The sequence below is a fragment of the Heterocephalus glaber genome, unplaced genomic scaffold (assembly GCF_053883595.1).
Source record: "Heterocephalus glaber isolate CG9 unplaced genomic scaffold, H.glaber_assembly_v1.0 deba00001586, whole genome shotgun sequence".
Taxonomy (NCBI): Eukaryota; Metazoa; Chordata; class Mammalia; order Rodentia; family Bathyergidae; genus Heterocephalus; species Heterocephalus glaber.
The window spans coordinates 1,720,363-1,745,986 of NW_028258364.1; positions in this window are offsets into that span (position 1 = coordinate 1,720,363).

Sequence of the window (25,624 nt, forward strand, 5' to 3'; positions counted from 1 at the left end):
ATCCCCTGCACACTTGTAACTTCAACTTCCAGGTTGTAACAATTTCACATTTTCCTTTTGAGCTCTATCCCAGAGCTTGTGACTCCCTTCACAGTTGCTACCAGTGTGGGTTCTTAGTGTTCTCGTTTTGTTTTTTAGTTCTTTGATACTGGTTATATTAAATTTTCTCTTTTAAATAATAGGTATGGATTCTGTCCTGATGGATACATATTATTTTCTTTTTTTCCGTTAATTTTATTGGTACATTTTAGGTAAACAATATGATGACATTCATTATTGGGAATTTGTACCTTGACATGATATATCTTGGTTCTTATTTTTTCCCCATTCCCCTGCCCTCCTACATATTATTTTTTGTATGAAATACATTTAAATTTTTAGGGTTGGTTCCATTATTATGGAAGAAATTTTGTTAATAAAATGCTTAAAGAGTTTACCAAATAATTAAAGAAGATTTAATGCTAAGCTTTCCCAACATCTTCCAGAAAACAAGAGGATGGAACACTCCAAAATCATTTTATAAGTCCAACATTCCCCTGATATTCAAGCCTGACAATCACACTCCAAGAAAAGGAAATTACAGGCAATAACCCTAATGAACATACATGAAAAATTCTCAACAAAACACTAGCAAATTCAACAGCACACTGAAAGGATCATACACCATGATGAAGAGGGATTTATCCTTGGAATGTACATTCCCTGGCATGTATGAATAAGCAGATCAGTAATCACATTAACAGAATGGGTTATAAAACCCATGAGAGTTTTAATAGATGCAAAAAAGTTTTGATAAAATTCAATATCATTTTTTATAAAAAAATTTCTCAACAAGTTAGATATAGATATAATGAACATAGCTCAATATAATCAATGACCATTTGTAACAAACCCACAGCTAACATTATGTACAATATTAAAAAGCTGGAAGCTTGTTCTCTAAGATCAAGAACAAAACAAAGATGCTTATTCTCAATATTACTTATATGTAAGACTGTGTTGGAAGTTCTAGCCAGAGCAATTAAGAAGGAAAAATAAATAAATGGCATATAAATCAGAAAAGAAAGTGTTTTATTCTCTCTGTTTGAATACTTGATTTTATACACAAAAAAATCCAAAGACTCCACTAAAAACTGTTAGAACTAATAAACAAATTCATTAAAGTTTCAAAATACAAAATCAGTAGCATTTCTACCCACTAACAACAAACTATCCAAAAATAAAGAAAACAATACCACTTATAATTGCTGCAAAAACTAAAACAAAAGCAAAATAAAAACAGACAAATGAAAACACTCCCCCCTAAAAAAACTAGAAATAAATTTAATCAATTATGTGAAAAATCTATATACTGAAAAACCATAAGATATGAATTAGGCAAATAGAAAAAGAAACTAATAAATGGAAAGATATCCTATGCTCATGGGATTGGAAGAATTCATATTTTTAAGATATATATACTGCCCAAAGTGACTTACAGATTTCATGGAATTTCTATCAAAATTCCTACAACAAAAAAATAGAAAAAACTGCCAGAAATAGGAAAAACAACTATCCTAACATTCATATGACACCACAAAAACTACTGAAAACCAAGAACAAAGCTAGAAATATATTACCTGGTTTCAAAATATACAACAAAGCTACAGTAATCAAAGCAAACTGGTCTGTTATAAAGACACACAAATAGTTATAACACAATGAAAAGCCTAGAAATAAATTCATTCAATGAGTGAAATAAATTTATCTGTGGCAAAAATGCCAAGAATAAGATGGCCTGTTCAATAAACAGTTTTGGGAATATTGGGTATCCATACACAGAAGAATGAAATCAGACTCTTAACCATACCACATACAAAGATAAACTCAAAATGGATTAAAAAGTTGTATGTGAGTTCTGAAGCCGTAGAACTACAAGAAAAACACATAGGGAAAATATTCTTGACATAAGTTTGGGAAATGAATTTTTTTGGATGTAACCCAAAAAGTGGAGGGCAAAAAATAAAATCAGACAAATGAGATTGCATCAAACTAAATGTTTTCTGCATAGCAATGGAAGCAACCAAAAAATTGTAGAAACAGCCTATGGAAAGGGAGAAAATATTCACAAACCATATGTCTGATGAGTTAATCTTCAAAATACACAAAGAATGCAAATAATGCAATAGCAAGAAAATAAATAACTTGATTAAAGAGTATATAAAGGACTTGAAGACATTTCTCAAAGAAAGGTGCTCAAATGGCCAATAAGTGAAAAAAAATTAACATCATTAATTATCAGGGAAATGTAAATCTAATCCACAATGAGATGTTACCTCAAACTAGTTAAAATGGCTATATTTAAAAAGACAAAGGATAAATTTTTGGCAAGAATGTAGAGCAAATGAAACCCTTTTTCACTGTTGAAGGAACATAAATAAGTACAACTTTTATAGAAAAATTGTATGGAAGTTCCTCAAAAATTAAAAATAGAACTATAATATATGTATTGGATGCAAATCCAAAGGAAATGAAATCAATAGGTCAAAGAGATGTAGCACTCCCATGTTCAGTTCAGCATTATTCTCAATAGCCAATATATAATCAAATTCAGTGTCCATTGATAGATTTAAAAAATGTGAACTGAACACACACAATGAAATACTATGCAGGCATTGAAAATAAAAGTAAATTCTGTCATTTACAACACTGATGGGCCTGGAGAACATTATGCTAAGTGAAATAAGTCAAACACAGAAAGACAAATATGGCATGATCTTATTTATATGTGGAATCTAAAAAAGTTGAACTCACAGAAAAAAAGAATGGAAGCTGGGCACACATCTGTAATCCCAGCATTTGGGAGGCTTAAGCAGGGAGGTTGCTGTGAGTTTCAAGCTAGCATGGGCTACATAGTGTTTTCGACCAGCTTGGAATACATAGTGAGACCCTGTCTCAAAAAACCCAATGTAAATAAAAAATAAAAATAAAATTTTTAAAAAGAAAAAAGAATGGGATTGTGGTTACCAGGGAGTGTAGGTATGGTGGGAGAGTGGGTGGAGGATACGTTGGTTAAAGGACGCAAAGTTCCAATTAAATAGGGTGAATAAGTTCTGGGGATCTGCTGTTTAGAATGGTGGTTACAGGAAATAATGATGTATTTTGTACTTGAATGTTGCTAAGAGATTTGGTCTTAAATATTCATACCAAAAAGAAAAAGTATATGAGATGATGGGTATGTTATTTAGCGTCATTTAATGATTTTACAATGTCTATACATATATCAAATCATCATTTTATACATGGTAAATATATACAATTTTTATTTGTTAATTATACCTTGATAAAGCTGTGGTAAAATCTGATTATAAAGTAACCGAGGTGATAAAATAGTAACACAGAGTTAATCTTCATCAATTTAAGTGTAGTCTTAGATATTTAGGATGTATCTACCTGAAGGTTCTAAATAATATCACCTTTTAAAAAATGTTGTGCTTACAACACTTATTTGAAGCACTTTCAAGACTTGGTAATACTAAAATCACATATTAAACATTAAAGTAGACTTTTCACCACATGGTTTGGAAGAGCTTCGTAATATTGCCATTTTTAGTTAATCTGCCCAATATTCTCATTAATATGATGGGAAGTAAATATCACACATATAAACCAGACAAAGATTTAGTTGATTTCAAGATACTTCTTTCAAGCAGAGAAAGCAGAAAATCCAGATATATCATTTAAGTCCAAATAAATTAAGAACAGGCATGTGGAAGAAAAATATTTACTTCCAGTGACTGCGGCTTCAGTGGAATGTGTGAGAATAGGGACCATTTAGTTATTAAGGTTCCGAGTAGAAGATGCAGCATCACTGGACCTCCTGGAGCCCTGCGTTCCCTGAGGGGGATTATGGCTGAGAATGATGGCTTTCTCAGACCTGGGACAGAGTCTCCAATTGAGTGATTCTTACTCTTAATCGTAAACATAGTTAACAGTGCAAGCAGGCCAACTGTAGGTGTCAGCCGTGGGTGTTGCTGACTTCAAAGGTGTGAAGTAGAGCCTTAGGCTGGAGGAAAGTGTGGAAGGGGCAAATGGAAAGTTTTATAAAAAGTTACATAACAGCTTGCATATACATAGAAAATCTGTGAAGGACAAATAAGAAAGGATTACATCTGTTGTCCCTAGGGAACATACCCGAGGGGCTGAGGCACCAGCATGGGACACAGTTGCCTTTCACTGTCTATCGACTTTTGCAATTACACTTTTTGAATTCTGTACAATCAACTAAAACTTAGGTTAAAAACAAGATCTCCTGCCTTCAATCTCAGTGTTCTTTCCATCATATCCTGCTTCTTTGGGTGTGATGAGGACCACGAAACAGATTGAGTAGAAAGAAAAACCTACTTATTCAAGAGATGCCATGCTGTGTGCTATACAGCTTTATAGGTCTGGTAAAAAGATAGCAATTGCTGCCACAGAAATGTGCAGATCAAAATATAGACCCAAAACTCCATGCTACATGAATTAAACAAATATATAATAAATAATGATAGTCCAGGCCTTAATTCTTTATATGCATTATTTGGTATATTTACTAGGATTACCTGGAATAGATAGGTATTATGACAGTTTTGAAGATGGAAAAATTGAGGTACATATAACCATATAACCAATGGATTAGGTTAAAAAAACAATAAGGCTCTGCTTGCTTTCAAGTTGTTTTGCCCAATGCCCATTGTTTTTAAAAGGCACCAGGCTGGTTGCTCAAGTGGTAGCATGAGTGACTAAGAGAGCAGCAGCTTTCCCCAAAACAGAGATGTGCATCATGGGGTCCAAAGGAGAGAGGAAGGGGGGAGACAAGACAAGTATTATGAAGATTCTATTTCAGATGAACATTGTTAAAGTTGTCCAAGAAAAATGTCATAAAGGTTCGAAGGAGCAAGTAATCTTGGCCACCTTTAGATGAGTGAGTCTTGGCTTCATAAAAAAACTAGGATGTAAAACAGACACAGAAGAACTACTAGGGACTCATAATGTAGAATAGATGTATGCAAATGTTTTTATGACTGTCTGGTATCTGTAGCATAAATTATAGTTTAAAAAATACTTGTCCATTGCCTTCTCTGATCAAATATTTAAGTCACAGGGTCATTTTGGGCATTGCCAAGATTCTTATTTCTAAATCCCCTGGGGTGAGGGGCAGTGCAAAAAAAGGAAATGATCCCCCATAATTTGCTGAATGAATGAATGTGAGGTGACAGGAAGGAAAGAAAGAAAACATGAGAGGTCTATTCCTATTCCCCAATGTTCTATCATTTTGTCTTGGCTGAGCTCCATCTTATTATAATGATCATTTAGTGCTTGAGTGTGATTAAAAAGCTCAACACGATTAAGTCACATAGGAATGCCAAAATAACATTTCAGTTTTCTGTACCAGCCAGCTCGAAGTTCAAGGGGAATATTAGGTTGGTTGAATGGCAGGATCCAGAACTCAAGCTAGCATAGATCCTCTTTCCTCAGTCAGAAAGATTTCCAAACTCTGCTCCCCAGGTATTTAGATCCTTAGAAATGCATTGAGGATTCTAAAAACAGCAAAGATTTAAATTACCTGAAAGATCCACTCATTGATTATATCTGTTTTAAACACTGAGGTTTCAGATAATATTTCCTTAATATATTTTTTCTATTTACAGTATCAGGTTTAAAATGTACATTATTGAAATACATTCTAGTTACAAGACAGAAATTCTGAGCCAGTTGGAGCATGTTTCATGCACACTACAAACATGGATATGTGAGTTGGTCAGCAATGACATCCTCCATCTTCTGCTACTTAGGTACTGAGTACTCTCTGATTAAGCCACACAGCTAATTTATTTCTGTTATGTGGTTAACTATTTTGGGCAATTAAAAAAGATTCTATTTTATGTGAATCTGTAAACTGAACTGAAAAATTTCCTTCAATTTGTGAATGCTTAGAATTGTTCGGCACAAAATAAAGTGATTTCTCCAATATTTCAATATAATATATGTTAAATAAATTCTCCAATATAAATGTCACGATGTGTAAATACATAAGAGGGATGAATATACATACTTTGCTCTGAATAATCCATTTATTCTTACCTTTGTAAAAGACTAGAAGATGACCTGAATATGGTAATTTGGGTAGACTTGTCCATCTATGTATATATGAAAATATAATTTGATAGAGTTGTTCTTCTGTTCTGTAATGTGACTTATGTACATGATCATGTTACTGATGTGCTTAGATATTATTGTTATTTTATAGGCACATGGCAAAAACCCCCCATATCTAAACACCATTGAAGGCCTTTTTCTGCCCAATGTGGTAAGCTTGATTACTTTTAAAAACTAATCATATATTATATATATTATTGAGCACCCAACTTTTCAACAGTTTTGCTATATACTAGACACTGTATTAAAGACTGTGGTTATGGCTGTGTGTCAGATAGATACAGTCCCTGTATACTAATTCATGAGAATACAGGTGCATAAACAGGCAGAATCAATTAAGTATGATTTATAAAGTGTGGGACGCTACTGAAGATACATAAGATGAATACTGGATACAAGTGTGGTAAGTTAGTGATATTCTGGAGGGTGACACTTGTAAATCCTGGGTCATAGTAGATGAGAAGGAGTTGGCCTTGTGTAGGATTTGAGAGGTGGAGGTAAGAGTGATTAAGACATAGAAAACAGCATATGTCAAGACCCATGGGTGGAACAGTCCATGGGATATTGAGGAAACTCAAAGAAGTTAAAAGAAGTAGAAGGTTGAGTTTGAAGAGTGTGTGACCATGTGAGACCAGAAGAGTGAGGAGCATTCAGTTTATGAACACTGTTATAAAATGGATTTTGCCCTACAAGTTATTAGAGTGATTGAAATATTTAACCAGGGGAATAATCTGAATTGCATTTGTCCAGTGTATTTTACCTTCAGGGTGGAAAATGGATTACCAGAAAGCAAGGGCTAGAACCCAGGTAAAGAATTACAATTGTCTTAACCAGAGTAATAGGAAAGAGGTTGGCCAGGAAGGAGCATATTCAAAAGCTTTGCAGATGTTTGCTTAAAATATGTAGACTAAGGGAAAGGAACAATTAATAGAAGATACTCTGGTTTCTTATTTGGGAAACATGATGAATAGTATTACCTTTCAATGCAATGAGGAGCAAAATATTAGCACCAGATTTGGATGGAGGGAAGGAATGTGATGAAGTAGTTTGGTTTAAGACACAATTGTACTTTAGATGCATACAGACTATCCCAAAACAAATTACTAGTTGGCTGTATTATATGGGTATAAAGATCATGAGAGAAGTTTAGGGTGAAGATAAAACAGAGGTACAAATATCATCAGCCTAATGGTATCTGAAGCCATGGATTATGAAAAAATGTGTGAAGATGTCCAAAGACAGAACACTGACCAACTCCATATTTTAAGAGAGGATTTTGAACATAAGATGTCCAGGAAAATCACAGAAGCTGAAGGGAAGAGGGTAATTTAAAGAGGAAAAAATTGGTATTTGTTGATGTAGAGAAGTCAGATAAGGTGAGGTCTGAGAAATGCCCATTAGATTTAGCAAGCAAGTCATTGGTGTCCCTTGTGGGAAGAGTTTCTCTTGAGTGCTGCGGATGGAAGCCAGATTGCATGAGTTGAAAACTGAGTGCAAACTGGGACTGTGGTGACAGCTGTGTAGAAAACCATTTCAAGAAGTTTGGCTATTAAGAGGATAAAAGAGATAGGGTGAGAGTTGAAAAAGTATATCAGGTCAAAAATGTATTAGGAGACATCTGAACATGTTTATCTGTGAATGGAAAAAGCCAATAAAGATAAGAGAACAGTGGGAGGAGGTCCCTCAGGGGAGAGGAAGGGGGATAAAGGATCTGATGCACTGGTGAGCCTCAGCCTTTCCCAGGAAGATGCAGCCCCTGCACATCACAGAGGGAAGGAGTGATCATGGGCCAGGAAGACACAGGTTGGGTAACTGAGGCAGTGTAATAGGATACCATCCCCCTTTCAATCTGAGGAGAAAGAGAAAACATGCAAAAAATTCTATTACTCAGTAGAAACTGATAAATGTCATAAAGACATATAAGTCAAAGGCACTGAATGGTAGATTAAAGATTGGAAATGCTTCTGTTTGGTGATGGAGTAGAATCTTATCAAAGAGATGAAATCTGAGATTTGTCTAGAAATATGTGGAGAGCTTGGAGATATAGGTCTTATAGTCCTTTATAGTAAAAAGAATAGTTTCAGCAAAAGGAAAGTATCACTAAAGTAAAGGTGGTGGTTAGGGAATGGTGGATAGGTAAGATTTGAATGAAATGTGATTTGTGGGATCATAGGTAGTACATCTCAAAATCTAAGACTGAGCTGTTATTGAGGAATGCCATGTATGTCAGATCAAGGAGTTTGGATTTGTTCTCAGCACAGAGTAGGAAGTTATGAACTTTTTCTTAATATTTAAAAAGTGAAACATTTGGAAATTAGAAAGATATAACAACATCCAAAAATAAAGACACAGAAAATGTAAGCATTTGTTAGATGTTGACTAATGAATGAAGGGGTAATTGGATGGAGAAACAAAAAAGGAACACAAACTGTCATTCTCACACTGGAAGCAAAGGCTTACATTGTCTGGGGTTTACCATCTAAGGGATGTGAGCAGCCAACATCACGTGGAAGCAGTTCCATGTGTTCTGTTTAGGCCACACATCAGCACTGTGTTCTCATTTCTATAACAAACTGGTCAACGGTCCTCTAGTAGACTAATATAGTCGTCTAGCTTTAAGACTGGAAAATCGATTTCTAGACTTTTCAAAGTACAAAGATTTTAAAGTAAAATTTGCAGAGTGTGAATGAATTTTGTACTTGATATTAAATCAAAACCTAATGTTTGAAATTTCATTTTTACAATTGACCTAAAGAAAAATGTTACATTTCTATGTGGACCTTAGTTTATTTGCAAAACTGTGCTAAGTAAATAGTGAAGGAAGACAATTTCTCTCAAAACTTTATATAGAACCTGTTGTTCAATCGTGAGAACTCTGTAAAGGAACTTCAAATAAATTTAATTTTAAAGTTTTCTCTAGGCTTTTATAGAGCAAGAAAAACAAAAAAAGAGCCACAGCATTTTTAATGACATCATGGTGAACCATACTTGCTTTTTCAAATGCATACCACTGGACTTTCCAATTATTACCTCAAAGAATGTGCGGAGAGGCTGACAGACTTCTCCTTATCAGTTGTTGAAAGTGTTCATTTATGGGGCAATATGTGGAGGAAGCATGTCATTAAGTTGAAGGTTTGAAGCTTCTGACTAAAATGCTTTTATATTGTAGTATAAATTTGCTTCCTCAGTATTATATTAGCAAAAGATATTGTTAATATTTAATTCCAAAGTCACATAATTATAAAATATAAAATGCCATAAGAGGTATGTAAATACTTATACATATATTAGTCATAATCACTATAGTAAAAAATAAAAAAAATTACTAAAGAATTTGTGTTAAGTATACTAAACTAATGAAGAAATTTGTATACTCATGACAGCAATTGCAAATAAGAATGGAATGCGGTTTGCAACTCTACTATGTCATGTGCATTAGATAATAGTAAAATATGCACTTTAAATAGAGTTGTGTGTACTGAGAAAGAATGTGTGAAAACACAATGATATTGTTTCTTTGAGAACTTGACAGAAATGTGGAAAGATATTCATATTTAATCTTTGTGTATATTTTTCCACAATTGAGTTTTTTATTTAATCTTTTTTCCAGACATTTTATGTTTAGGGTTTTATTTAAACTTCTGTGAATTTTTATTTCTGCCTCATTAAGCAAAGGATTTTGATTTTAAAACATTTTTTAAAGTAAAGTACTTTTATTAAAACTATGAAACATACAAAAGGTTTAGAAGACTCAGCAACTAAAACAGTTTAACTAAAGTCTTAATAGTGAGCCAAAGACTTTCAGAATATAGTCAAATGACATGCACTTGAAATGTTAATGTCATTTATATAGAATGAAAAAATTAGGAAAGAGAAGAAAAGAGAATTATTTATCACTTTTTATGATGTAAATTTCATTGGGAAATTTTTTGTAATAGGTCGTCATTGTCTTTTTCTTTTGAAACAATAGTTCCATCTAGTGGACATTTTAATTAGAACAAAACTTTGACTAAATGTTTAAGTTTTTTTTCTTTTACCAAAAGTTACATTAAAGGAAAAGAAAAAAACAAAATAGCAGAGATAATTTGTTTAAAATATGAAATTTACAATAAACAAGACAAATCAAATTAATAAACTGAAAGAACAAAGAAAAGTATTTGCCTGAAAAATTAAACACTTTCATACATTTAGGAATGGACTAGAAATTTGGTAAAATTTTGGCTAAAAAATTTGTAAAAACATTGGTGAAAATTTATTACATAGAGTCAAGGTAGATAGTTCAGGCCCTGGAGTCTGTCATCAGAAGCAAAATACAACTTGTTTTTAAAATATAGTTGGTACAAAAACTTTCAAAAAACTGACTAGTAGAGATTACTCACTCATATATTCATTTTAGCATGAGGATTTACTGGGCTTCAATCAGGTACTGGTTTTTTTTCTAACACCTGGTGGTACTAACAACTTCTTATGTTGTATAATTCAAGAGGGATCACTTATTAATAAAGAGGTAGTAGTCTAAAATGAGCCACTAAAGAGATCAAGAAAAACTTGACTTCTGATAATGGTTCTAATTTGCAACACAATAGCAAAATAGACAATCAATTCAGATGTTTAATTCAAATAATAGGCATCATGATGATTCTAAAATATTAACATTGTTGGATTTTTAAATTGATTTTGTTGAGTGCTGGTCCTAACTACATTACCTCTAAAAGAATACTGAAGTCCGACAATATAAGTTGCTGAACACTAAAGTAACCCTGAAATAACAGTTTTTATTGTTAGCCTACTTATCATGAACTTAAAACCCAAAACTTCTATGAAATAGATCTAGAATTAATTTTATTTCAGAAGACCAAATGGTCGATTGGAATGTCTTTGAGTTTTATTTTGGTTCAAAATCAAAATGGTTAAGCTCTTAGCAAATGTTTACAGATGTATAGATTGGGTTTTCAGCTGCAAGAGTGTTTGGATTGCAGCAAGATGTTTCTGGGTCTCTTCCTCTTCCACGCCTGAGTGGTGACTGGGTGGGCTGGCAGTACACAAACCAAGCCCGTGCATAGTCCTAGTTTACATCTGTACCCTGGCATCTCTGTATCTCTTTTGCACAACTTCAGGTCAATTTCAGGGCTTCCCAGTGATATTTCTGTGTTTAGGCTTATGAGCTAAAATCTCTCCAAGGATTCCCATATACCTTTTGGGTAACAAAATACCATTTTGCAATTATAAAACTGTAGTTGGTTCATATGATTCTTGAACATCTTCTATATAAGCTTCAAAAGTTAAGAATTCTTATCCTCTCACTGGATGAACATACCATTTAAGTCCTTTTATGCATATGAGCTACAAAGCAATTTAGACATGAAGGATCTTAAATTCAGAAAACATGTTACCTAATGATTTTTCTCCACGGTAGAATGTACAACATAGATCTGAAGGTAAATCTGATAGAACAGACCTTTGGAGAGTAAAATGTCAAAGAGGTAATAAATTGAAGGATGCCATTTTGATCGATGTAAGCAGTTGGAATAAAACTCTTATGAGCTGTCAGGGGAAAAAAATAAAAACCCAAACATGGGTGACAATGGGATGGTGAAAGCAGCTTGATTGTATTTAAATATCTAGTGGCTGAAATGTGTGGCATTTTGGAATGATAGAAATGAATAGCAATGATTATTCTCTTGCTGTCAGACATGATGCTACCTTCCCCACTGCTCTCTCACCCATGTGCATAGCATTAATGCCACAATAACTATTATCAAACCATTTAATGGATGGAGAAGCTGAAGAGCAGAAGAGTTAAATTGCTTACTCAAGTTCACACAGAACACAGAAGGCAGAAATGGTGCTGGCTGCTGACTTCAAATCTGAGGATGTTCTATTTCACCAGCAAAACTGTTCTTTTAACTTTTAGAAGAAATGCTTATATTTAAAACACATAAAAAGATGCTCTATGGAAAGTAGCTCAAAAACATTGAACTATTCTGTATAGTAGAGCTTTACTGTTCAACACAGTCTGTTCATTCTAGCCACAAGGTGGGAAAAATCCAAGTGTACATCAACAGATGGTCAAACAAAATGAAGTACTTACATGTGGTGGAATATTATTCAGTCTTCAAAAGGAGTGATCTTTTTTATTTTTACTTCATTTGTTAAGTTATTTATTATCTGCCTCTCCCACAAGATTGTAAAGTTCATAATGACTCGCTCATCATTGTACACAAGTATACAATAAAAAGTACCTTGAATAAATAAAAAGTTTGTGAAAAACACATAATCATTTTCTAATTTTAGTAGGAAAATAATGATATATAACCTGCACATAAGGGCAAATTTCTAACCTCTTAAGGACAGGTTTAATCTGTGTTTCTGATTATATGTAGACCTAGAAACAAACACAAACACAGCCCTTGACAAATCACAATAAATTTTTAAATTGAACCATGAGAACACAAAACATCCAAAGAAAAAGAAATAACATGTTGCTTAAGATAAATAATGAGATATCTTTTCTGAGCATGGGTATTTGAAATGATCGGAATCTTGTACAAAGCAGTCCATAGCCCTCTGTGCAGCTGCCTAGCCCATGCAGTGACTTCTCTCTTCTTTGCCTCTTTGCCTGCTTGCCTGCATTCCTTCTTTACTTCCTTCCATGTGAATTGAGCCTCTATTGCTGCCTAATCACTGTGCTGGGAACTAGAAGATTGTAGCCCAGAAACAGCTCCTATGCGCAAGAGGTGTAGCGTAAGTCATGGAGAAAGCCAGGAAATTGAATGATTTCATGCTGTGTATTAACCTCATTGCACAGCAGCATGGAATCCTGTCAGGACACAGAGCGGGTACAGCCCACAAAGATGGAGGCTGGGGAAAAGCTGTTTGCAAGGAGAGGATGTTTGATCTTATTCAAAGGAATTCATTTAGTCACCCAATCAAAAAACATTTACTGAGGACCTATTATGTGCCAGATGCTCTTCTAGGAGGTACCAGAATCATCGGGATGATTTGATTAAACAGACTGCTGCTTGCTGTCCACTTCTTTAGACAGATCAACAAATAATGGGGCTTGGGGGTGGGCAAGCAGCCCCATGGATCAGGTTGTGCAGCATTGGCATGAGACAATAGCATTGGGCCAGGTTGCGGTGTGCAAGGGGGGCTGGAAATTCAGCCCAGACTGCCTCTGTCAAGCGTTGAGAGCTGCATCAGCCTAAAGGATGGACCACCTACCCATGTGGTCTACCCAGAGGGGCTATTTTGTAAAACTGCTGTATGAGTGTGTCTTTCTATCACTGTTCTGCCAAGAGGGACCTTGTCACTTATACAAAGGCTCAAAGTATGGCAGAGATTGGAAGATAACATTGCAGGGGGATTGGTGGACAACTGGAGATGGCTCAGTATGTTCAAGACAAATAAGTGATGGTAAAGATATGGCTGCGCACCAGTCAGCCTGACTGCTGATCTCTTCAGTGCAGCAACTTTGGTATTTTCCTACATATAGAGTTAAACTTTTCCACTTACAGTGGAGGGGATGGTCCTTATCTCATCCTGTCACTGTGAACAGCTCCTCAACTTGCTTATTTATAAACCCAGTGATGCTATCAGGTATTAAATAGATGCCAGAAAGAGGCAAAAGTAAGGGACTCAAAAGATGGTATACATAAACTAATAAAATAATGGCTTGGGTAGAAGATAGTGAATGAGGGAGAAGACCACACAGGACCAAAAGCCTCACAAAGATGACTGAAGGCCATTAGTGGTCCAAATATGTACTTTGGGATTAATGTGAAAGATGAAAAGAAATTGCCAGCACGTCAAGTTAGTAGATAATAGAAAATATTTGAATGTCTATATTTAGAGTTGACCTAAGAGGATTAAAAAATGTGTGCTTGAGAAGGAAGCTGATTAAGAAAGGCCGCAGTGTGCTAGGACAAGTTAACATTCTGAACAAGAGCTTTAGCTTTGGTAATGAAGAAAATGAAATACTTTGACTGAGGATGTAGCTCAGTGGTAGAGCCCTTGCCCGGTGAGGGCAAGATATTGGATTTGATTCCAACCAACACACACACACGCACACATGCCCATTTATACACAGAAAAATCTTATGGATTATGATTCTTATTTTTAGCAATATTTTATTTAAAATAAGCACAACCTGTTGATTATTTTATGGGAACAATGCTTATTGTATGCATCTATGGTGTTTTCATTCACTTCTTACTCTATAATCATTTACTCTTTTTTTTAACAGGGTTTCCCTTCAGAGAATCTGATGAAGGTGTTAAAATGGATATAAATATGAACAAGAAAATACTGACATGTCAGCATTTTTGTAGTAAAGAGAAAAGATTTTTAAAGGGTATTTAATATCTTTTATATCATATTGATTATACTATGTGTTTGAATTGTGATTAAAACAACACACAGCACATGAGAGATTGTTTAGTGAACACTATGGTGCTTTACTAAGACTTTGAGTAGTATAATGTGCCATACAGCCTCAGAGGGATTACTAAACAGATCAGTAGACCTCCTCTCTTGAGTTCCTGATTCAAATTCTGGGGATGTAGACTGAGAACTTTCATTTCTAACAAGTTCCCATGTGATGGTGATGCTTCTGGGCCGGGGGCCACACTTGGAGAAGAGTTTGTACCGATAACATCTTTTCTTACAATGAGGAAATGAGCTTTTAAAAGGTAAATCTTAAGCTTTTGGACATACAAAGCGTAGTGGCACAGCCACTGAGTTAATGTATGCCCTTCTTTGCTGCTCAAAGATTGACAATTTTGCTCACCAAAGATCCCATACACTAAATGACAAGTGTGATACAGTAGCATTTCAGAAATTCCCCTCAATAGAAGAAGGTTGATCATAATGTTAGGCAAAGCTGATATGATAAGGCCAAACAAATAGAGGATGTGAAAAACATAGACAAGTCTGAGTTTTCTGTTAAATGTTAACAAGATAACCAGATTCTCCACAGATAAATTTGAGGGCATGTGCACACTCTAATCATGAATCAGAGAAAAATTTGTGCTACTTATGTCTTTGAACATGGCACTCTGCATTTGAAGAACACTCTCAGTTGGAAATAGGGACAGAAAGAATAGAAAGAATAGAGGTCCTGGTGTTGTCTGCAAGCAGGTCTGGGAACCCATATGGACCTTTCTCAAATCAAAAGAGCTACCACTGTGATGCAGCAAGTTACCTCTCACCCATGCATTATTTGAACAATTATTTCAGCCCTTATAGATTAAGTGGTTTATTTAGTCCCAAATAAATCACTGAAATAATTGGAAATGGAAATTGCTCTTGTGCTCCATCTTCCCTTCTTTGACTGCTGAGCATACACTTTCAGTAAACAGGTTTCACCCAATGATACGATAAATGATTCAGGACTTCAGTGAAGTGCACTCATATTAGTTTAGGGGGTTCCAGTATTTATCTGTGAATGTCCAAGTTTTTCATTACTCTATATTATTCATGGATTGATATATTCATATGTAACTTTCAGTTTGCAAGCTAATTTGAGAGACCAGTAGGTGATGGGGTCTTATTTTAAATGGGAAAAATTTGGTATAACACTGTTGGGTCTGAAAATAAAATCATGTGGACACTGAATAAGTACCATAGGAAAACATTACAGTCTTATTAGAAATGCTATTGGAAGTAGCTGTGGAGAGAGGGTGGAGCTTGGTTCCTTTAAGAGGAAGGTTGGGACTATTGAGTTAGCTCTCAGCTTCTCTCATTAAAAGAGACTTAAATGAAGACTCCTGACTGCGAAGGGGAGGCCAGCCAGGCTGGGTGAAGGAGGAGGCTTCTGCTAACAAGCCTGGTATGGGGGCTTACACAGAAAACTAGCACAATCGACTTCCTTTGTTGTTTCTACATGGACTGATGTATGGGGGAGAAGGCCCTGATGTGTTAGTTAGGGATATTCCTAGAAAAGGAACCAGATGGTAAAATAAAGACTAGCTGAGATCAATGTGGCATAGTCTATGTAGCACCCTTTAGTATGGCTCTGTCTTACTGGGAGAAGAGAAATCTGTTTGTTCCCCTTCCAGTTGTATGCTATGCTTGTGCCTTGTGAGTGTCTTGAATGTGCCCATATAAATGCAAAAGGCAAAGACCAATGTAGAGCATTATTTAACTGTACACACAAAGAGACCTCAATTAGCCCTCTTTCCATGATGTCAGTATTTTCATGGTGCCATTCTGTACTCTGCATATGGGGTAGAAGTAGGTAACCACAAAACCCCGATGAACTGGTCAGGAAAGAAACATACTAGTCTCTTTAGTCAAGCAGATAGTGTTCTTTTAAGCACTTTTTGAGCTCAACACCTTATGTTCTTAGGGCCTGAGTATTTAGGGCTTTTCAAACATGGAGGATTTCCTTGTTCCTCAGCTTATTGCCTACTATTTAACCTTTAGAGAGTGTGCTCATCAATGAGTGCAAGGAAAACATCATATTCAGTCTGGATAGTCATTATTGCAGGACTATTCTGATGAGTAAAGTTTGAGGAAATTACGCATAGATTTGACTCCCCTTTTTTAGACCAAATATCTTAAGCTGCAGAACCAACAATATTGAATTTGGCAAAATGATGCAGGATAAAATTCTTGGGGTTGGGGGGCAGAAATGACATAAAGAGTGATAGAGATTGGCAGAGTCCATCTTTATTACCTCAGGATTTTTGTTGCTTTGAAGAGATACCTAAAAGTTTTGTTTAGTGCATCAAAGCAACACAGCTGATTTTTCAGAATATCTATTATCAATCTTAAGAATGTATTGACGCTTCAATTTTTAAAAATAAGAATTCCTGCCTTATATTTGGCATTTGTAAAGTAGCTTTTCTCTCTGTCAGTGCTAGAAGTTTAGTGATCTGATGTAGATTCATTTGTAAGGCCCCAGTGGTCTTGGATTTGGTTTTGCTGGGTAGTTTTGTGTCTAACTATCCAGGGCATTTCCTTCCTACTTCTGTTTCAGTGAGTTTCTATGAAAAACCTGTTGTCAAGTTTGCTAATTTAAGTTGAACAACCCTAAACACTTGTTTTGTCAGTCTTAGGAATTTTATTTTCGAAAAAAACATACTGAGTCATAGCAGTCATGACAGGTAGAGTGCTTCTCAAGATTCTGGTATCACTACTAACCTGGCTCTAGTCAAGTCTAAGTACCTAAATACCTCTAAAGGAAACTTTGTCATTGTCACTACCACCACTAGAACACTTATCAGGGGATAGGAAAGTTCAGAGCTTTTAGTTCAGAAATAAGGTCTTGAAAAGAATAAAAACAACAAAAATCAATCTCTCTGTCTCTGTTTGTCTCTCGGTCTGTGTCTGTCTGTCTGTCTCTCTCTCTCTTGCTCTCTTTCTCTGAAACTTATGCTAGATAAGTGCTCTATCACTGAGCTACCTCCCCAGCCCCAAACCATACTCTTCTTAAACAACACTTACTCCAACCAAAAGTTCTATAAGAGATATACATACAGCTTTGGTTTTCATACTTCAAAATCTCACATTAAACATCATAATCTTAATGATTCATTTTAAAAATTATTTCCAAAGGCATCAAAAAGACTTTTGAAGGGAATATTTAGAAACAGACGTGTCAAAATTCAGCACGTCAAGAGTACATCATCTTGCCATGTGGTCTATGATAGATTTTGTACAACATGTTTTTGGTTAACTATCTGTCATAGCCTGGCCTAACGAGATTGTGCCCCAGCCTTAAGGGCACACTCTGCTCCATATGTCCTCTGCTGCCCTATGATTCACCTTCCTTACCAATACGGCTTCTGTTGGAAAGGACAACAGTCCCAGCTGGGAAGACTGCCATCAAACCTCTCTTCCCTTTAACATTCACCAGGGTATTTTTAAGACACAAAGGATATTGTTAAGGATTGACTTGTGTCTCCTCAAAATAAAAATTAAAGTCTTATCTCTCTATTAGAGTTTGGCTCATGAATATTCCCAAATCCCATATGCTAAAGGCTTGGTCATCAGCCTGTGGCTCCACTGGGAGGGGGTGTAACTTTTTGGAGGTGAGACCTAGTGGATGGAAGTGAGGTCACTGGAATGTGCCCTTGAAGTGGGACCTTGACTCCTCCTTTTCTTTGCTTCCTGGACATCATGAGGTGAGCAACTCTGCCTGCCACGCACTTCCCACCACGATGTTCTGTCTCACCTCAGGTCCACAACTAGAAGGCCAAGCAATCATGAACTGAAATTGTGAGCCAAAATAAATCTTTCCTAATTTTCAGTTTTTTATCTCAGGTATTTTATCACAGTGACAGAAAGCTGACTAACAATCTAAGGATCTCACGGTATAACCTTTGGATCCAGGGTCACTGCAGATGTCATTAGTTATATTGGGATGAGGTCATCCAGGAATTGGACTGACACCTTGATCTAACATGACTGGAGTCCTCATGAAAGGAGAGATTCAGATATGCCAGAGATCAGGATGATGTTTCTCTGACCCAAGGAATGTTAAAAAAGGCCAGCAAACTACTAGAAGCTAAAGAAGAGATACAGAACAGATTTATGATAGCCTTTAGCAGACTCCTAACTGGTAGATATCTTGGACTCCCAGTTTCCAGAACTGTGAGCCAATAAAGTTATAATTAAGGCACTCAGCCCATCGTACTTGTACTTTAGCAAGCACCAACATGCACATCTGTGCCCAGCAGGACTTCATTGATGCTACATTTCCATTTTCAGGACTTGCTTTGCTGATGGCAGCTGTGGCGTCTTTGGCATCGGGTCTAAACCTGCTGAGGAGTTTCTCAGGTAGTCTTAGGATAGGATATCACCTTTATAGGTGATTTTGTTTTCTACTTTTTCCAGGCCTGTGAGCAACTTTAGGCTGAAGCTGTTTGCAAGGCAGGGACATGGGGGTGTCATTTTTAAAATTCTTTCTACTATCTGAACTTTGATCCAGGATGATGCAGAGGTGCTTAGATTGGGGTGTTCCTGGAGCAGGAGCACAGGCACAGAGCTGGGGAGGCCTGGTGCTTCAGTTCCATTTATTCAGGCATTTAAATAGTCATTACTGTATCCTGAAGTTCTGCCACCAAATTACCTAATCTAAATATATTTTCAGTTTCCAAATAGAGCATATAAAAGTGGAAATTTATATGATATGGGAATTTCTTGACACTTTCTATGTTAGATTCAAAGTATATGAGAACAGATTAACATTAAACCTACTATTGCTACTACTAAGTATAAAATACTACCATATTTATACTATGGTGGTAATGTAGTTTCTGAGACTCTGCTGAAACATGGTTACTGCTAGTAACTATTATATGTAAGTACCTACTACGTGTCAGGCAATTTACATACATTCTTAATTTGTTCAAAACCTCCGGTATAAAGACTCTGTAACTTAAAAAAAGTTTGAGTAAAATTGTTTCAGATTGTGCAAATGGTAAGTGGAGGAGCTCGGATTAATACAAAACCCTGTTTTCCACCATAACTCTTTGTCTATAGTACTTTTTTTTTCTTTCAGAAGCACAGAATTATTTTAAAGTTTTTGGGAACAAGCATACTTTCTTCTTTAAAATTTTTGCAAAGTAGAATAAGGAATAATCTATTACAAAAGGCATTTCTGTGTTTCTAATTTAAGGAAAATGATGGATGTCTTTCCAAAGAATAAATCCTTTATCCATTTTGATTTCACTGATTTTCATGTAGCCTGTTCGTTACAGCATTTATCTACAGAATTTGACTTTTTCTAGATTCCTAATGAAAATCATCTCTATTTTAAATAAAACCATTTTACGTATTTTCTACATTTATGGAACTGATTTTAAAATATACTGATTAGTTTACAGTGAACTAAAGAATTTTCACGTTCTGGTAAATTATATTAAGTGGTGGCACCTACTGACCATGTGTGATATTGCAGTCTACAATCATTCCAAACAAATCCAAAGGCCCTTTGAAAATATTTTAACGAAACAAACTTGGAAAAAGTTACAGTGAAATTAAGCACCAAAATTCATATTCAATTCCATATTTTTTCCTGAACTGTTTATTTGTATATATTTTATAATTTATATTTTAATAGATTCTTCATAAGCCATATGAAATGGAATATCTTGTGTCAGAACAGCATCAAATAAATTTTGATTAAAAAACCCAGTGGATAGTGCTTCTTTAGCAAAATTACTTTCTCGCATTATCAACTTCCAGTTATTGTGAATTAAAATGTTAATTTAAATATAGAATAGCTCCTCCATGACAGGCAAAATTCCTGATGATTTCACAATTTTCTGTAAATTAGTACACCTTTGGACAATTAGTCAGTTTACAGCTATTCTAACTCTTACCTTGGTCGTCATCTATTTTGGATATTACTGTTTGTTAGTGTCATGTGTTAGAAGTTTCCTTCATTTGCAGGAAATTGTACTGCATGCAGCAACGGGTGATGCAAAAGAAACAGACACACTTTCTATGCTTCCCATTGTCTACAGAAATTATTAGCAGCTGTGGGAGGATGCACTGAGGCAGGGTGACTGCAGCTTTGCTTCATTCCCAACACAGTCCTTGGTCTTCCTGTATCCCTGAAGTATCATCGTCCTCATGCAAAACACAGAAGATAATCACTCAAATTTGACAAAATATTACAATGCCAAATGTTATACTAACATTTTATAAGTTACATTTTTTCCTAAAAGAACAACTAGATTTTGAAATATTTTCATGGTATTCCTACTTCTATAAGCTTCTAACAGTATGACAGAAATTTGTCTTTCCCATGAAACAAAATAAAAAAATAATCAGGCAAAAACAAGTTTTTGTTTTAATCAACAGAAGTTGTCAAGAGAGTTTAAAAACTTTCATGTTTAATCCCTGCAAAACATCTACTTTAATCAAATAAAAATGTGATGAATGACTGAAGCAAAATTTTATTAAAAGTGTACAAAATTTAGACCTCAGGGTTGGTTATACTAAATATGAACATGAATAAGGAAACACAGTATCAGTGAACCCCAGTTTTTATAACTGAAAAATGACAAAAACCTTACAGAAATTTGACATTAATTAATGCCAAATATGCAATATTCAGAGTTATTTGGCACACAACTCCTGTTTACTGATTTTTTGAGTAAAGAGATTTCTCTAAGACAGATTTCCTGAGATGTTCTTGGTGGGAAGTAAACAGGAAATATTGGATAAAGATTTTTTTGGTAAGAAATAATAATGTAAGAAGTGTTTTGTTGTGTTCAGCTTTTATTACAGGACTTCTCACATCTTTTCATGTGAGGTGGCAAATTTGTGAGCTGTTTCCAATGTGGTAAAATTTGAAATCACGTTGATAAAAAGAACATAAATAGGGTTAACACAAAAATATCAGATATTATTCCAACAATCTCTGCAGGAGGGAATATAAAGAGTATTTTTTCACTAGTAAGTTTAGATACGATATGCTTGATAAAAGTCCAAACATAGGAAAACATACCACATCACATATCCTCCAGTGACACAAAGGATTCACCTCAAGAGGCTGTCACAGGCTAGAAGGAAACTGTGAAATTAAAAGGAACTAGAAAGGAAGCTCAAGCATTGGGTGGGTGTTAACACAAGCCCTGACTGGACAGACAATGGAAGAAGCCCAGCCCCATGAATGGGTTGGATATACCAAATGGACTGTGGCAGGAAACAAGGGCAGACTAATCTAGAGAGAAGCCCCAGAAACATCCAACAAAAATGACAGTAGTGCTGAAAACCACTGACAAGGGATAAAAGCACACAAATCAAAAGTGCACCCCGATCCAGACAGAATAAACTAAAACATGAGTCTTTGGACATACTCTTTTAAAAAACGAAATTTTAATGATAATGATCATAATACAAAAAACTTCTTGACCAAAACTCTAGGCTAAAAAAAAGAATTATTTGATCTACAAAGGAATAATAGATGAATAACAGCTAATCCTGGACAACTCCATACACAAGAAGATAGTGAAGCAGTACTTACCAATTTTTTTGACATTATCCTTTTATTTTTCATTTCATTTTATAGTTTCAGTCATTTTTTATGTACCAATGTATAAATAATATATTAGGAATATATTTTACATGAATGTCTTAATTCAAAAGGCAATTATGATACCTCATTTCTTGGTAATATATTTATATTTTTAAAAAATACAAAAAAGTGTTACCATATCTAGGATAAGTTAGAATGCATCAGTTGTATAATTCAAGTGGCCTGCTTTTCAGAGTTTATCCTGCAGTTTTTTAAATTCAAAGGCAATTGTAAAGTTAACCATCTAGGAGAATGACAGCTTTTTATATCATATTCTAGTTTTGGGGCAGAGCCAAACTTACATATGTCACCTATGTGGAAGAATTTTGAAATAAAACAATAATTCAGAGTAAAGTCATTTTGGGCATATTCTTTTTTTAAGAGTAGGAAAAATTTATTGAGAGAAAGAAATCTTCTGTCTAAGAGAGACAGAAGTGGGACCAGGAAATGGGTTATGTGTTCACCACACTTCTCAAAGGTGTTTTATGAGACAAAGCCATGAGGTGAGGCGGGTTCAAAGTGGGACAAAACTATAGTCAACTAGTAAGATTGCAAGTACAGTTGGTTAGACAATACTGATCCAATGAAAAATCACAACTAATAAGATTATGACAAGTATAGTTGCTTAGGTAATATTGATTCAATGGGGATCCAGTGGGGAAGCAAGTCATGTAGCAGGCATATAAGGAATGAGCAAGGATTTTTGGTGGTAAGGGGTGGGTCAGGATCTTTCTTGGAAGATCTTGATCCCCAACCCAGTTGATTGATACCTATTTAGAATACCAATCACTGCTATTCATGCTATGTGGGTGTGGTAGTTTCTCCTCTTTTACAATGCTGGCTCTCAGTGAATATGTCTTGATTGTCCTCTATGTTGGCTCTACTTTCCTTCATGTTGGCTCCATTGTCCTCCATGTTGGCTCAATTGTCCTCCACCTTGGCTCTTTGAGGGCTGGCCCTGTCTGCCTACAAGATAACTAATTAACTTACCTATCTACACTATTACCCCCTTTGAAGAAGTACCCCTAACTGCTGTGGGGGGGGGCGGGAAGGGCAAAGACTATTCTGGCTACTTCCAGCTGAAGGTTTAGTTGTGATTAGCAGTTAGAGTTACTCTATAGATGGTCCATCTAAAGGCCCTCAATAGGCGCCAGGCATTGTCATCTTGGGTAGGCATATAGCTTTGAGTTTCTGACCAGTAATCTCGGTAGAAGATCTCCAAAATGATATAGGGGGGATAGATGTAACTCCCAAACCTGTTAGGTATCTGAAGCATAAGTTCATGTTCTCTAAAATTGATTAATGAATTCTAGGAACAATGGAGGTTAAGAGTAGGAAAAATTTATTGAGAGAAAGATACCTTCTCTCTAAGAGAGACAGAGTGGGGACTGGAAAATGGGTTATCCCTCAGGCATATTCTTGATACAAGTATCTACAAGCCATCTTTCATTCCCAAGAGATAATCAAATTGTCAATGAGTTTCAACAGAAGCATCTTAGTTCCTAGTTAGCTATTTCAACTATTAGAAGTACAAATATTCAAAAGATACTTGAAGCTATTTGTTGAAATAACAGAAAATTACTGGTAAGAAGCATATTTCCAAATGTTGTTGTTTTATAATCTGTAAAAATATGTCGTGAGCAATTCTATATAGTTTTGGGGAAAAATCCAAATTTTGATTAGGCCCAGTTTTCCTGCCTACAGGCTGGCTATGGCATGTCAAGACATAACTCCATTTTTGCCTCCAGTTTCAGCTGAAACCTCAATGGTCCCATGATGCTGTGACACTCCAGGGAAGGATTACACCACTTGAAGATATCCTGGTTGAATACCCAGTAGTAAGAGAAAGGTTTCACCTGGGGGAGGGACAAATTCCTAATCAACATAAGTTCCTCATCAACCTAGGATCTCCATCAACATAAGTTTCTCATTGTCCTAGGACTATGGCTGCCTTTTGAGTCATCTGTTACTCCTAAAGTACTGAATAAAGGTATGGCACACTCAGGGTGTCTTCCTCTTTGCTTCCCAGAGCAGCATTGATCAGGCCCAAAGCTCAGCTTCTTCACTAAGTCTCTTTTCCTATCTTTATTCATTAATTTCCCTTGTGCTGTGGTGGCTCACAGGAGACCAGGACTCACTGCAGGGGTTCTGGTAATGTGCCCTTTCCCTGTCCTCTACAAGAATCATTCTATAAAGCTCAGAGTTACTTTAAAACTAAAATTCTACCATGACTACTAAATACTAATCTATTAATTTCTAAGTATAGTATAAGACAGTCAAATGGACACCTGAAGTATTCTATCAAAAATTTGCCAATGAAATAATTGATTATGACAAAACTTTACTCTTGATAATTTTCTGAAAGCTTTTTGTATCAGTAAACATGACATCTGAGTGCATTTTAGATTATTTATAAAAAATATCCATTTGATTGTTAAGAACATTATAAAACATCTAGTAAAATTCAGCAGTAGTCTTTTAGGTATGGCATTTCCATGATCTTGGGTGTGAATTGCTAGAATAAGAAGGTAAACACAGAATATTGTAAGCTTCAAAAAATTATATTTCTACCATCATCACCTAAGCTGGGTCTCATCACCATCTTTTTTAGCTTTATATTTGCCCAGGCATAGGAGTATAAGGAAGTAGACAGAAAGATAGAAGCTGGAGAGATTAGGAGGTGACTGATGAGTTGAGGAAGTGGAAAATCAAAGAACATCCACCATGTAGCCCTCCAAGAGCAAGAACTGAGGCACAACCTCAGTTTAAAAATATCCTCCCTTTATATAGTTAATTTATTTTATTTATTTTATTTTATTTTATTTGGTACTGGGGATCAAACTCACAACCTTGCACTTGTGAGGTGGGTGTAGTGCCACTGAGCCCTTATATAGGTATTTTAAATTCAATCTGGGTAGATGAAAGGAAAGAGGGAAGGAAGGAAGGGGAGGAAAGAAGAGAGGAGAGACAGAGTAGGACATAAAGTGCAGAGATAACAAAAGGGATTCTTCTAAAATATTAGCAGTTTTCTATTAGAAGCGGGATGTGGGATTATGGTTGATTTTTATTTTTTTTATTTCACTGTTGTGAATTTATAAAAGAAACAGGCTTTAAAGAATCAAGAAATATAAAAATCATATAAATTGTTATTTCTGAGGTGATTTTATTCTATAACAAACTCTTTATAGAAAATAAAACAAAATATTTGGCTGATACTGTTTTAATTATCACAGTTTGAAAATATGGAGAGATATATTAGTGGATTGTATCCTGGATACAAAATAGACATATATGTCATTGGCATTTAATTTTAATTGAGCTAGTATTCATATACCTATGTAAATGTATACACCTGCATATATATGTAAATACTGGCATATATTAAATACATATATATACATACACAATTTC